This window comes from Marmota monax, unplaced genomic scaffold (assembly GCF_021218885.2).
Source record: "Marmota monax isolate L192 unplaced genomic scaffold, Marmota_monax_Labrador192_F-V1.1 WCK01_AAM20220418_F8-fsc01238, whole genome shotgun sequence".
Lineage (NCBI taxonomy): Eukaryota > Metazoa > Chordata > Mammalia > Rodentia > Sciuridae > Marmota > Marmota monax.
Genome location: NW_026693750.1, coordinates 47,229 through 59,764, shown reverse-complemented (window position 1 = coordinate 59,764; position 12,536 = coordinate 47,229). Strand labels below are relative to the sequence as shown.

At 43.3% G+C, this 12,536-nt stretch overlaps 1 non-coding gene across 1 annotated transcript; it reads left to right on the top strand.

Annotated features, from left to right (window-relative positions):
• The first annotated feature begins 560 nt into the window (after window positions 1-560).
• On the top strand, window positions 561-667 carry LOC124103919 (U6 spliceosomal RNA). Its single transcript, XR_006855321.1, has one exon. It is a non-coding gene; the product is annotated as a U6 spliceosomal RNA (small nuclear RNA).
• The last annotated feature ends 11,869 nt before the right edge of the window (window positions 668-12,536 follow it).

Genomic DNA, 12,536 nt, shown 5'->3' with positions numbered 1-12,536 from the left:
TCATGTTTATCCTTTCATAAAACCAACAGTTTTGTTGATCTTCTGAAATTTCTTTTATTCTTAATGTGATTGAGCTCAGCTCTGATTGTAATTACTTCCTTCCTTCTACGGATTTTGTTGTTGGTTTGTTCTTTTTCTAGGTCTTTGAGATATAATGTTAAAATACATATTTGGTATCTTTCTATTTTTTTTGATGTATGAACTCAGTGCTATAAACATTCCTCTTAGAACTTCCTTCAAAATGTCCTAGAGATTTTGATACGTTATAACATTCTCATTTACTTCTTAGAATTTTTTTATTTCTCACCTGATTTCTTCTGTTATTCATTCATCATTCAAAAGCATATTATTTAATCTTCAGGTATTACAGCGGTTTCTATTTTTTATCTTATTATTCATTTCTAACTTAATTCCATTGTGATCTCATAGAATGCAAGGTATTACTTCTGTTATTTTTATTTGCTAAGGTTTGCTTTTTGACCTAAAAATGTTGTCTATTTTAGAGAATGATCCATGTGCTGCTGAGAAAAAAGTGAATGATCATTAAGATGATCATATGAGTGCTCGCTTCGGCAGCACATATACTAAAATTGGAACGATACAGAGAAGATTAGCATGGCCCCTGCGCAAGGATGACACGCAAATTCGTGAAGCGTTCCATATTTTTGGTGGGACTGCAAACTGGTGCGGCCAATCTGGAAAACAGTATGGAGACTCCTGGGAAAGCTGGGAATGGAACCACCATTTGACCCAGCTATTGCCCTTCTTGGACTTTTCCCTGAAGACCTTAAAAGAGCGTACTACAGGGATACTGCTACATCGATGTTCATAGCAGCACAATTCACAATTGCTAGACTGTGGAACCAACCCAGATGCCCTTCAATAGATGAATGGATAAAAAAAATGTGGCATTTATACACCATGGAGTATTACGCAGCACTAAAAAATGACAAAATCATAGAATTTGCAGGGAAATGGATGGCACTAGAGCAGATTATGCTTAGTGAAGCTAGCCAATCCCTAAAAAACAAATACCAAATGTCTTCTTTGATATAATGAGAGCAACTAAGAACAGAGCAGGGAGGAAGAGCAGGAAGAAAAGATTAACATTAAACAGATACATGAGGTGGGATGGAAAGGGAGAGAAAAGGGAAATTGCATGGTAATGGAGGGAGACCCTCATTGTTATACAAAATTACATATAAGAGGTTGTGAGGGGAATGGGAAAATAAACAAGGAGAGATATGAATTACAGTGGATGGGGTAGAGAGAGAAGATGGGAGGGGAGGGAGGGGGGATGGTAGAGGATAGGAAAGGTAGCAGAATACAACAGTTACTAATAGGGCATTATGTAAAAATGTGGATGTGTAACCGATGTGATTCTGCAATCTGTATTTGGGGTAAAATTGGGAGTTCATAACCAACTTGAATCTAATGTATGAAATATGATATGTGAAGAGCTTTATAATGTTTTGAACAACTAATAAAAAAAATTAAAAAAAAAAAAAAGATGATCATATGATTCTTATGTATTGATGTGGTGAATTACACTTATTGACTTCCCTATGTTGAATCAAACTTGCATCCCTGGGATGGATCCCACTTGATCATGATGCAAAATATTTTTGATGTGTTTTTGTATTGGGTTTGCCAGAATTTTATTGATAATTTTTGTGTCTATGTTCATTAGAAATATTGGTCTGAAGTTTTCTTTCTTTGATGTGTCTTGGCCTGGTTTGGGGATCAGGGTGATATTGGCCTCATAAAATGATTTTGGAATTATTGACTCTTTTTCTATTTCCTGAAATAAATTGAAATAATTTTTTTTGTATATTTTTATATGCAATAAACTGATTATAGGGAATGAGTGAGACGTTCCCATGACCTAAGCTCATGCTTCCTGCCAAAGTAGAGAAACACCTTGGAGAACTGTGAAAACACTGGCTGATTTAAAATCTCTTGGACTTTATCTGTTGTGGTTAGATTTGAACAAAGATTTAGAGGTCAAGAGTTTAGAATTCCAATCTTCGGAATCCCAGGATGGTGTACCTTAACAAAATTGGGTTGAAATAAGCCCAGCTGAAGGGGCAGGGGACCTTCCTTCCACTCCATTAGGGCAGACTGGACAGGCCAAGATGCATTGCAGGAAATAAATAATTTTTGCTGCAGTTTCTGGAAGAAGAAGTGTGCCCATTTCGTAAGATAACATAACAGATGGAGTTGGCAGGACAGAAGCCTTGTCACAGAACATAAGGTCAGAAAAGGGGAGAAGTCCAAATGACCTTCGCAGGTGTGCAGCTCATCAGTGATAGAATTGTCAGGAAGGGTGTTATCAAGATGAATCTAATGACTAACACCTTGCAGGAAGCTGGTTGCTTTGGTAATCGGTGTCTGTCTAGGTGAGTCGCCCATGACTTTGAAATAACAGCCCGTGGTGGAGGTTATCAGCAAAGAGAATTAAAGGAAGCCTTGCAGCTGGAACTCCGACTCCCCAACTATTCATTCTGCTGACAGGCTGGCTTCCAGTTTAATTTCTGCTTAGCAGTACATCACCAGGAGTTTGTTGCTGATTTGCAGTTTCCTTTGGTGACATTCTTTGATTCTTTAGCTGCCTTCCCTGGCAGTTAAGATGTCCCATACTACTTCATGCTGTCATAAAAATGGAAAAAATCATTAGAAAATATTCTAGCACCATTTTAGAGGTGCATCTTTCAAAGTATAACCCAACAAGTATTCCAGGATCCCAGATCCCTCTGAAAAGACGGGGATATAATGACTATATTGACAAAGCCAGGCTGCAAATGCTGAGACTCTTTTGCCAATGTACTAATTCTTGTGTAAACAATCACATTTGCATGAATTAGGAACAAGCATAACTTTTGCTTATAGATTACCCTTTTATTTACAATTTACCCTTTTTTCTGAAATATAATTTCATGACATAGATAGTAGATAGAGTTCCCTACCCCTCAAAAAAGTCACTATGATTTTGATTTATTCTGCAATAAAAATTTAAACATAAAACTTTTTATGTTTCCTAAAATCTGCAACCTTTTTGCTTGGCTCTTGATCTTGGGAATCTGGATGTGCTAAAACCATGACCCAGTTTAATTTATTCAAGCAAATACAGATAAAGAAGTAGCTGCTTTAGTTTTTACATTGCATTTTTACCTGCATTAGGCCAATTAACTGCTGTTTGGGCAGTGCCAAAACATTAAGAGAGTTAAAGACCAAATGCATTTTGTGGAGTACTCTAAGGACTGTGATAGTCATCTTGAATTCCCAGCATGGTGGTCAGTGTTGGCCTATTGTGACCTTGGCTGGAGCAGAGTAAGGGATGGCTAGTCAGGGTTGTGCAACTCCTCCCCACAGGACACCTGCAAAGCCAACACTTTTTTACACTTTGGTTAGTGTGGTGTATCTGACAATATGTGCAGTTCTTCCTTGAATGAGGTTTTTCTTTCTATCTGTGCAATGACTGGAACCACTTTAGTTACCTGAGCATTTAAGGTGCCATGCAAGGTTCTACTGGAATTCCACAGAGGAATTCCACATGGGAAGGATGTATCCACCCTGTGTTAAAAGGAGTGAAGGCTTGGGTATGGAAATAGCTGGGGTCAAGGGTGGCCTGTGTGGTTCCTGATGGCAGGAGAACAGGACAGCAAGGACCTTGGGCAGAGAGTGGTGTTAGAGTCTGTAAACAAGTCTGGATGGCGCCTGGCATTTTGCCAGAGGGAGTGGTTTGTGAAGTAATGCCAGCCAGCCATTAAGTGTGGAGATTCCTTATTGGTTAACTGCTGTATCTTGTTTATGCTAATTAAGATAAGCTGTGTGGAATGTATAAATACCTCTGTTGTCCTACAATAAACTGCTCCCACTCCTGCTGTATCAGTCTTCACAAGTTCCTCGTCACACCCCCGGTCATTTTGCCCAGCCAGCTGGATTGCGGCAGATGGTGGCCTGTTATGGGGAGCCCCAGGACACTCGGGGGGAAGTGATGAAAAAAAAAAAAGCTGCCCATCCACAGATAGGACGGGAGCAAATCTGCTCGTCCCTAGGCAGATAAGGCGAGAGGAAAGATGGCCATTTTGAGAAAATGGAGAAGATTGATGCAGTATGTTTGTGTCTTGTTTTGTCTTGAAATGTTGCATTGTCTTTGTGATGAGAATATGGAAGGGGTGAGAAGTAAATTACTAAGGGAAGAAGGCACCCCAGTGGAACCAAGATTAGTTAGGGCATGTGTTGATGGAAGCCCGGGAACTCTAGTCAGAAATAAAAAGAAAGTTCAGAGGAGGAAGGGTTATCAGGAAAAAAGTTGCAACAAAAGGCTATTACTGAAAACTTTTTGTTACCAGAGGGTGCGTGAAGCCGCGAGGCGGCTGCCATGTGCGCGAGCTGGTCATGGTGCAGCAAGGTTTTTCCAAGCGGTGGCATGGGGGGGGGGCTCTTCCCCGCCCCCCGCCAGGGGAGCTGAACGCCACTGCAAGAGCCCAAATCCAAACCTAACCTGGAGGCACAGTCTCACAGGCTCTTGCTTCCTGTGCCCAGTAGCAGTTTGAGTCCAGGACACTCCCTGGTCTCTCCCCGGGGCCATCTGGGGCTGGCCAGGATGCTGCAGGCGGAAGACGGCCTGCGTCCCTGAAGTTTGATCATTTCCAAGGATTTTCTTTAGCCATCCGGAGTTCCTGCCTTCCTCCCAGGGCCGGTGAGGACGAGGGTGGAAGAATTTCCAGTGTTGCTGAGAAACAGAGGAGACTTTGGATCAAGCTAGCTGCCTGCAGAGCTTACCTGGACTGTGATTTAAGCTATCTGCCTGCAGAGCTTACCTGGACTGTGATTTAAGCTATCTGCCTGCAGAACTTACCTGGACTTTGATTTACCGGGACTGTGAGTTAATCTATTGAGACACTGCTTTATCTGGACTGAGACAACAAACTGTAATCTACAACAAATTGTAACTTGGTATCTTTGCTAACGGTGTCATTGCTGGTATAATTTTTCCAAGGGCTTCTTGCATGGAGCCATCAATTGGCTTGGTATTGTGGCATTTTGTATCCTCCCCTTCTGCTTGTAGCAGATTACTTATGGTGTTTGTGTAAAAACCACTATGGTCGTTATTTAAATTAAACAAAAGGGGGAAATGTTAGAGTCTGTAAACAAGTCTGGATGGCGCCTGGCATTTTGCCAGAGGGAGTGGTTTGTGAAGTAATGCCAGCCAGCCATTAAGTGTGGAGATTCCTTATTGGTTGACTGCTGTATCTAGTTTATGCTAATTAAGATAAGCTGTGTGGAATGTATAAATATCTCTGTTGTCCTACAATAAAGGGCTCCCACTCCTGCTGTATCGATCTACACAAGTTGTTCGTCACCCCCGGGTTATTTTGCCCACCCAGCCTGGCTGTGGCAGAGTGGCCTGACTTTGGTCACTCAGACAAGTTCTTTTGTTACACCTTTGTTGTTCTTCAACTGGCAAAAACTACTGAATTGTGTTCTGCAGTTTTCTACAGCATTCATTGAAAAATGAATATTCAAAATAACATAATGCATACAGTACCTTGAAAATAGGCCAAGGAATTGTCCAAGAAATATTTCAGAAAGTAACTTACCTTTTTAACCAAACATTCCAGTGTAAGTGTATACCTAATAAGTCACGTTTTCTGGTTATTACATAACATATGGGCTACTTAAGATGCCCAGGTGACTATTCAAAGTAGAAAAATGATCATGTAGGAAAGAGTTATTAGAGGTTGAATCTTACCCAATAAAGCCCACACGTCCAGTTCTATATGTCCTGTTGAGGGCCACAGCCTAGTAGGGATGCCGCATGGCATTTTTGCCAGAAGTAGTGGTTGAGAGGTGACGCCAGCGAGCCATTAAGATGATGACTTTTGAGTTCTCATGGAGTTCCCATTAAGTTCCGGTTGAGCTCTCGCAGAGATTCCTGAAGAGTTCGCGTTCGTTGGTGAAGTTCCGGTGGTGGGAGTTCCCTTTGGTGTAGTGTGTCCCCGGGAAGGTCGGGTGCCTGGCATTTGTTTGCAGGAGTCTGGAGAATAAAGGAGTTCCTGTTTTGAACCTACAAGGCTGTGTGGCGGCTCGGTTATTTTGTGCCAGCCAGACTGCGGCAATGTCCCAAATTAGGACCCTGGTAATGGTGCCTTAATGGATAGTGTCATAATCAAGAATATTCATGTGAAATCATCCATCAGATGAGTGTGAGACAATAACAATGTACACACCAAGGAGGTACCCAGCTCTGCAGCCTGGTCCGCTGGATGAATCCAGGAATCACAACTGACTTCTCTATTGTGCTGAGAATGAATTGATCCATAAAGACTCAAAGTCTTCCTTGCCGTTTCTATGTTTCCCAGAAGATTGCATTCCTGTGAACAGACAACCAGTCTTGTACCTCACTCGTGGTTGATATCAGAATTAGAACATGGGCATTTTTTCAAAAGAAAGAAAATGAATGCTTTAATGGGCAATCACACTTCTGTGTCATTAAGATACTGATATGAGTTGAGGAATTGAAAGCCTTATTTCTCCGAAGGCATGTGTCACAGTGGACCATTTGTGATGTTTATAGAACCATTCTCCCAAATAATGGGGAGCTGTGAGTTTTGGGCTATCTCCTGGCTGTAATTGACACGCCCTGCGAGGTAATGAGATGGTGTTTGTAAAGCGCGGCAGGGATCTCCAGTGGAAGGAGAATGTAAATAGGAGCGTTGTTGCTAGCTACCCGGACCCCATAGGCCTTGGAGCCAACGTGATGTTGGGTGGAATAGAAGGCTCACATTTTGACTGCTGCTTAGCTGGAGACCATTTAATTAAGAGCCATTTTGGAGGATATTCCTTGGTATTTTAATGAAATTCAATCCATCATGCTTATTATCGCAGTTCCAGCGCTGGCCTGCTGGCAGTGGGGAACACAGGTGAGCTCCTCTCAGTATGGCAGCCTAGGTGGCACTTCGTTAATTAGGCCATGATCAGCATCACAGCCCAGTCATTCTGGGCATACATAGCTTCTTAGTTAATGGCCGTTCATCTTCAGCCCAAGTTTATGCTTATTTATTCTCAGGAGAGAGCTGCCTTATGTGAGATCAGCCCTCATATTGGAATGTGTAGGAGTCTGAGAGTCGGGACCCAAGAACCAAAGAATCTCTACTCTCCCAGAACACTCTGAACCGACTCTACAGCCAAACACTTTAGAAGGCCATAGAACAGGGGAGGAGAGTGAGTTGACCTTACAACCCACAATCAGATGTCCTCCTAGAAGGGAGCAGTGTGTTTGTAGGCACAGCAGATGGAAGCAGGAAATGCTCCAGACACACCGAGATTAATAATCAGAATGGGAAAAAGGGCACCACATTTCCTCTTAAATTATTCAGGTGGACTCCTCACACAGGGCACCGGTGTGTGGGGGGGTGGGGGGGCTGGGTGGGGGGGGTGAGGCATTAATGTCGGAGGGCGATGAGATGAGAGGACCAGAGATGCAGAAGGGCCCAGGTGTGAAGGGGAGGGGACTTGCAATTTTGTCTAACTTGGAAGATCACAGGCGGCAGCAGACCGTTGGAAGCTTACAGTGATAGAGCTGTGAATAACATCATTATGTCTCACTGAGAAGGTACTTACAGAACAAGGAACTTCTCTTGTTCAGCTCTTGTGCTGCTCATATGCAATTTCTGCAGCTTTTCCCCCAAGATGATCCCAAAGACAGTGTCAGAGATCACTCCCCTCAGCATATTCTCCACAATTTGCTTCTAACTTGACCAGTAGAGAGTTAATATTGACTAAAAGGATCATGATTGCATTAAAGTTTTTTACTTCCTGTTTTAATAGGTATTTTTCTATGACGTTTACAGGATACAGCACACTACCTAATTTACTTAAATCTGATTAGATTGGCTGTTCCACCACCTATCTATCTGCCTCCTGGTGTTCATACAAACTGACCTCAGCACAGCTCCCCCTCCCACTTCTGAGGGTCAGCACCATATGGCTCTGGGGACCAGAAGCCAGGGGTGGCAGGAGACCCATCCCTCTTTGGCAGTAATGATGTCTTGGTACCAATGGCCCACCTTGTCTGTTACAGCAGCTCTCCTTGAGTTCTGGCACCAGGTCATATGAGGCTCGGTCATGTTCCCTGTGCCTCAGACATTGGTCATGGAGCTCACTGACCGCTCTGCCACCTGTCAGTTTCATGAAGTGTCCAGACACCTCCCTACATGCTGCCTAGAGCTGGGCACGGGGCTCCTCCACTTCCAAGTGCCTCATCCCTGCTTACAATATGCCTCCTTCAACCCACTTAGGACTTCCGTGGCCCTAAGCTTCCCGGTATGGCTGAGGGCAGAAGAAAGAGCCTTCCTTCCTAACTCAGATTCATAGCTGAGGTCCCTGTAACAAAAGGCAGAAGAATAAGAGAAAACAATACGGACGTGTTTGGCACAAATTGTATGTGACATGGGTCCTTCACAAGGAAATGAAGACCCACAGTGGGCAGTCGTGGAGAGGTGTGACGGCAGACAGGGGTGACGGCAGACAATGGTGACACCCGGGAGGACCTCAAGAGGCCTGTTATTTCAGGATTCTCTGTGTCCCTGTCTGCAGATCATGGGTGCTCCTTCCTATGTGCAAAGGGCAGACTTCCTTCTGTGAGGGCCTTAGGACCTGTATCAGGAGAAGGGGGAAGTCAGATCCCCCACTTCTGGGTTTGCCTGGAATGTCAGTGGACCAAATATGGGCAGTATGTCCTGAACCCCATCAGCTGGGAAGGATGTGATAGAGTGCGCGTCTTTTACCCAGCCCCTGAGAAGGACTGGATAATTCTCAACACCCACTACCCCAAAGGAAGGCCAAGACCCTGGGGTTAGGGAGCCTGTCTGTCCCTGTCCAGCCCTGAGGAAGGGGTTTGGGGAGGCATCCCCATTTCTCTTGAAGAGCTCAGAGGAGAGGAGGCACCTCAGTAGATGGCAAGTCCATAAAAATAGGGTGGTGTGACAACCAGACAGAACACTAATTAGTTCTCTTTATAAGAGACGTTTGAATTAACTCTGAGAAAATAAGATTTTAAAACCAGCAGTCTGTGCAGTTTGATTTGTGTTTATATCATCTTCTGTGCTTGTAGAGATAATGCCAAAGCAGTGTATCCATGTTCTCCATGTTGAACGTCTAGGTCCCAGCTCCAAGGGAAAGCAGTCCTCACCAACCTGAACAGATACACGCTATCCTTACCAACAGCTTTGAAATGCAATTCCTATAAAGAGAGTACAGGAGACCCTCAAAGATTTTTCAAGTGCTGTTGATTTCCCATCTTATTTTAACTAAGAACTACCGATCAAGCTGATGCTTACGAGCTTGTGTTTTGCATGGCTCGATGGTGTGAGTGTGTGTGTGTGTGTGTGTGTGTGTGCGCGCGCGCGCGCGCGTTTATCGTCTCCCAACCATTGCTTTCTTAGCTGCCCTGATTCTTATTTGAATTCCCTATGCCCGTCTTGTCCACTAATTTGTGTCCACAAAGTATATCATGAACTTCTGTCTTCTCTTTATGGGCTCTATTATTGTAACATTCATGAGTGATAAGTGTGTTAGTGCTGTTAGATAGGCCAGGGTCAAGAGCTTCATGCTTAAAGCTGCTGCTTTTCTACTTGGTGCTGAGCTCCCTATTCTTTCTCTGTTACTGTCACATATTTTTCCACTCTAAGAGCAAAACAGGCTTTTATTTCAGCAATTTGTGAATCCCAGAGCATTATTATTACTGAGTTTCACAGGGTTGTTCAGCTAGTGGTGGGTGTGAAAAGAAGCCATAGCACAACTCTTCCTTCTTCTGTCATATCCATTAATGTGAATACACGTATATCTTCTTTTAATTTACTATTTTCAAGAACCAAAAAATGTAAAATCAAATTACCTGAAGCTTATGATCCATCATTTATTATATAAGATATTTTTGCGTTCATTGTTCTGCTCCTGGAGGGGATGAAGAATGAACTTGGGATGATGTTTAACTCATTCTTCCACATTCTTGCCTTAGGAGCCCTCAGATTGTAGGTAACCAGGTAATTGGTGACAGTGAACTGCAGGTGATCAGGTACTGTGCTGATTTACAGAAAGTGTTCAAAAAGATTATGGAGGCCAAAGAACCCAGGGTATTATTGGCAACAATGCATTTCAACATGGTGCTCCAGAAAGACAGCTCCAGCTTCAAAATTCTTTCCTACTAGTTTAGTCCTTGAGGAAATGTGCATTATATGTAAGCTAAGTAATTAGCAACTGCCTAGTTGTGGTAAGAAAAATGCAATCACTTCCAGGAGTGTTAGAGTCTGTAAACAAGTCAAAATAACACCTGGCATTTTGCCAGGGGAATGTTGGAGTTCGTAAACAAGTCTGGATGGTGCCTGGCAAAATGCCAGAGGGAGTGGTTTGAGAAGTAACAAAAGCAAGCCATTAAGTGTGGAGATTCCTGATTGGTTGACTGATGTATCTAGTTTATGCTAATTAGATAAGCTGTGTGGAATGTATAAATACTGCTCCTGTCCTGCAATAAACGGCTCCTACTCCTGCTGTATCAAGTACACAAGTTCTTCGTCACCCCCGCGACTAGTTTGCTGCAGCCGGACTGCGGCAGATGGTGGCCCGTTACGGGGAGCCCCGGGACACTCAGGGGTAAGTGACGAAAAAAAGCTGCCTGTCCATAGATAGGACGGGAGCAATCTGCTCGTCCCTAGGCAGATAGGGCGAGAGGAAAAATGGCCATTTCGAGAAAATGGAGAAGATTGATACAGTATGTTTGTGTCTTGTTTTGTCTCAGTGTATTGTATTGTCTTTATGATGAAAATATGGAAGGGGTGAGAAGTAAATTACTAAGGGAAGAAGGCACCCCAGTGGAACCAAGAATAGTTAGGGCATGTGTTGATAGAAGCCCAGGAACTCTAGTCAGAAAGAAAAAGAAAGTTCAGAAGAAGAAAGATTATCAGGAAAAAAGTTGCAGCAAAAGGCTGTTACTAAATACTTTTCATTACCGGAGGGTGCGTGAAGTGGAGAGGCGGCTGCCGAGTGTGCAAGCCGGTCACAGCGCAGCAAGGATTTTCCAAGAGGCGGCCGCGACTGGCCCTTCCCCGCCTCCTGGCCGGGGAGCTGGCTCTTCCACTGCCGCGAGCCCAAATCTAGACCTGACCTGGAGGCACAGGCTCTTGCTCCCTGTGCCCAGTAGCAGTTTGAGTCCGGGACACTCCCCAGGGCCATCTGGGGCTGTCCAGGCACTACAGCCAGCAGAAGACGCTACTGGTGTCCCTGATGTTTGGTCATTTTCAATGCCAATTAAGCTACAATGGTTCTCCCACACCTGGAAGCTAATGAGTAATGAACACTATTAAGGCTTATTTCAAATGTAAAAATCTTGAGATAATGTACTAAATTGTTCAGAAGGTTGTTTTCTTAGTAGAATGCTATAGGATTTTCTTTAGCCATCCTGAGTTCCTGCCTTCGTCCCAGTGCCAGTAAAGACCAAGGTGGAAGAATTTCCAGTGTTGCTAAAAACCGGACAAGACTTCAGCTGAGAAACGGACGAGACTTCAGATCAAGCTAGTTGCCTGCAGAACTTACCTGGACTGTGATTTAAGCTAGCTGCCTGCAGAACTTACCTGGACTGTGATTTACCTGGACTGTGAGTTAATCTATTGAGACACTACTTTACCTGGACTGAGACAACAAACTGTAATCTATAACAAATTGTAACTCGGTATCTTTGCTAACAGTGTCATTGCTGGTATAATTTTTCCAAGGGCTTCTTGCATGGAGCCATCAAGTGGCTTGGTATTGCGGCATTTTGTATCCTCCCTTTCTGTTTGTGGCAGGTTATTTATGGTGTTTCTGTAAAAACCACTATGGTCGTTATTTAAATTAAACAAAAGGGAGAAATGTTAGAGTCTGTAAACAAGTCAAAATAACACCTGGCATTTTGCCAGGGGAATGTTGGAGTTCGTAAACAAGTCTGGATGGTGCCTGGCAAAATGCCAGAGGGAGTGGTTTGAGAAGTAACAAAAGCAAGCCATTAAGTGTGGAGATTCCTGATTGGTTGACTGATGTATCTAGTTTATGCTAATTAGATAAGCTGTGTGGAATGTATAAATACTGCTCCTGTCCTGCAATAAAGGGCTCCCACTCCTGCTGTATCAACGTTCACAAGTTGTTCGTCACCCCCCGGTTATTTTGCTGCAGCCGGACTGTGGCACAGGAGCAAGATGCCAGCTTCAAGCTCGGGAAACTACTGGAATTTGGAAAACATAAGCAGATGGGAAGAAAGAGAAAGGTTATGCATTGTGAGATAAAAAGAGAATTTATTTTTATCAAGTCTGTTTTCCTATTTTATATAATTAAAAACCAGGACACAATGACTGCAGAAAGTTATTCAATGAAAAAGGAAACACTACCCAAAGCATCCTGACTCAGAAATGATGTCCTGGTATTTATTGCATTCATTGTATTTGTCTACATGCATGTAGATATGAAAAAAGTTAACCAGTTTGTATCCTGACCCTGAT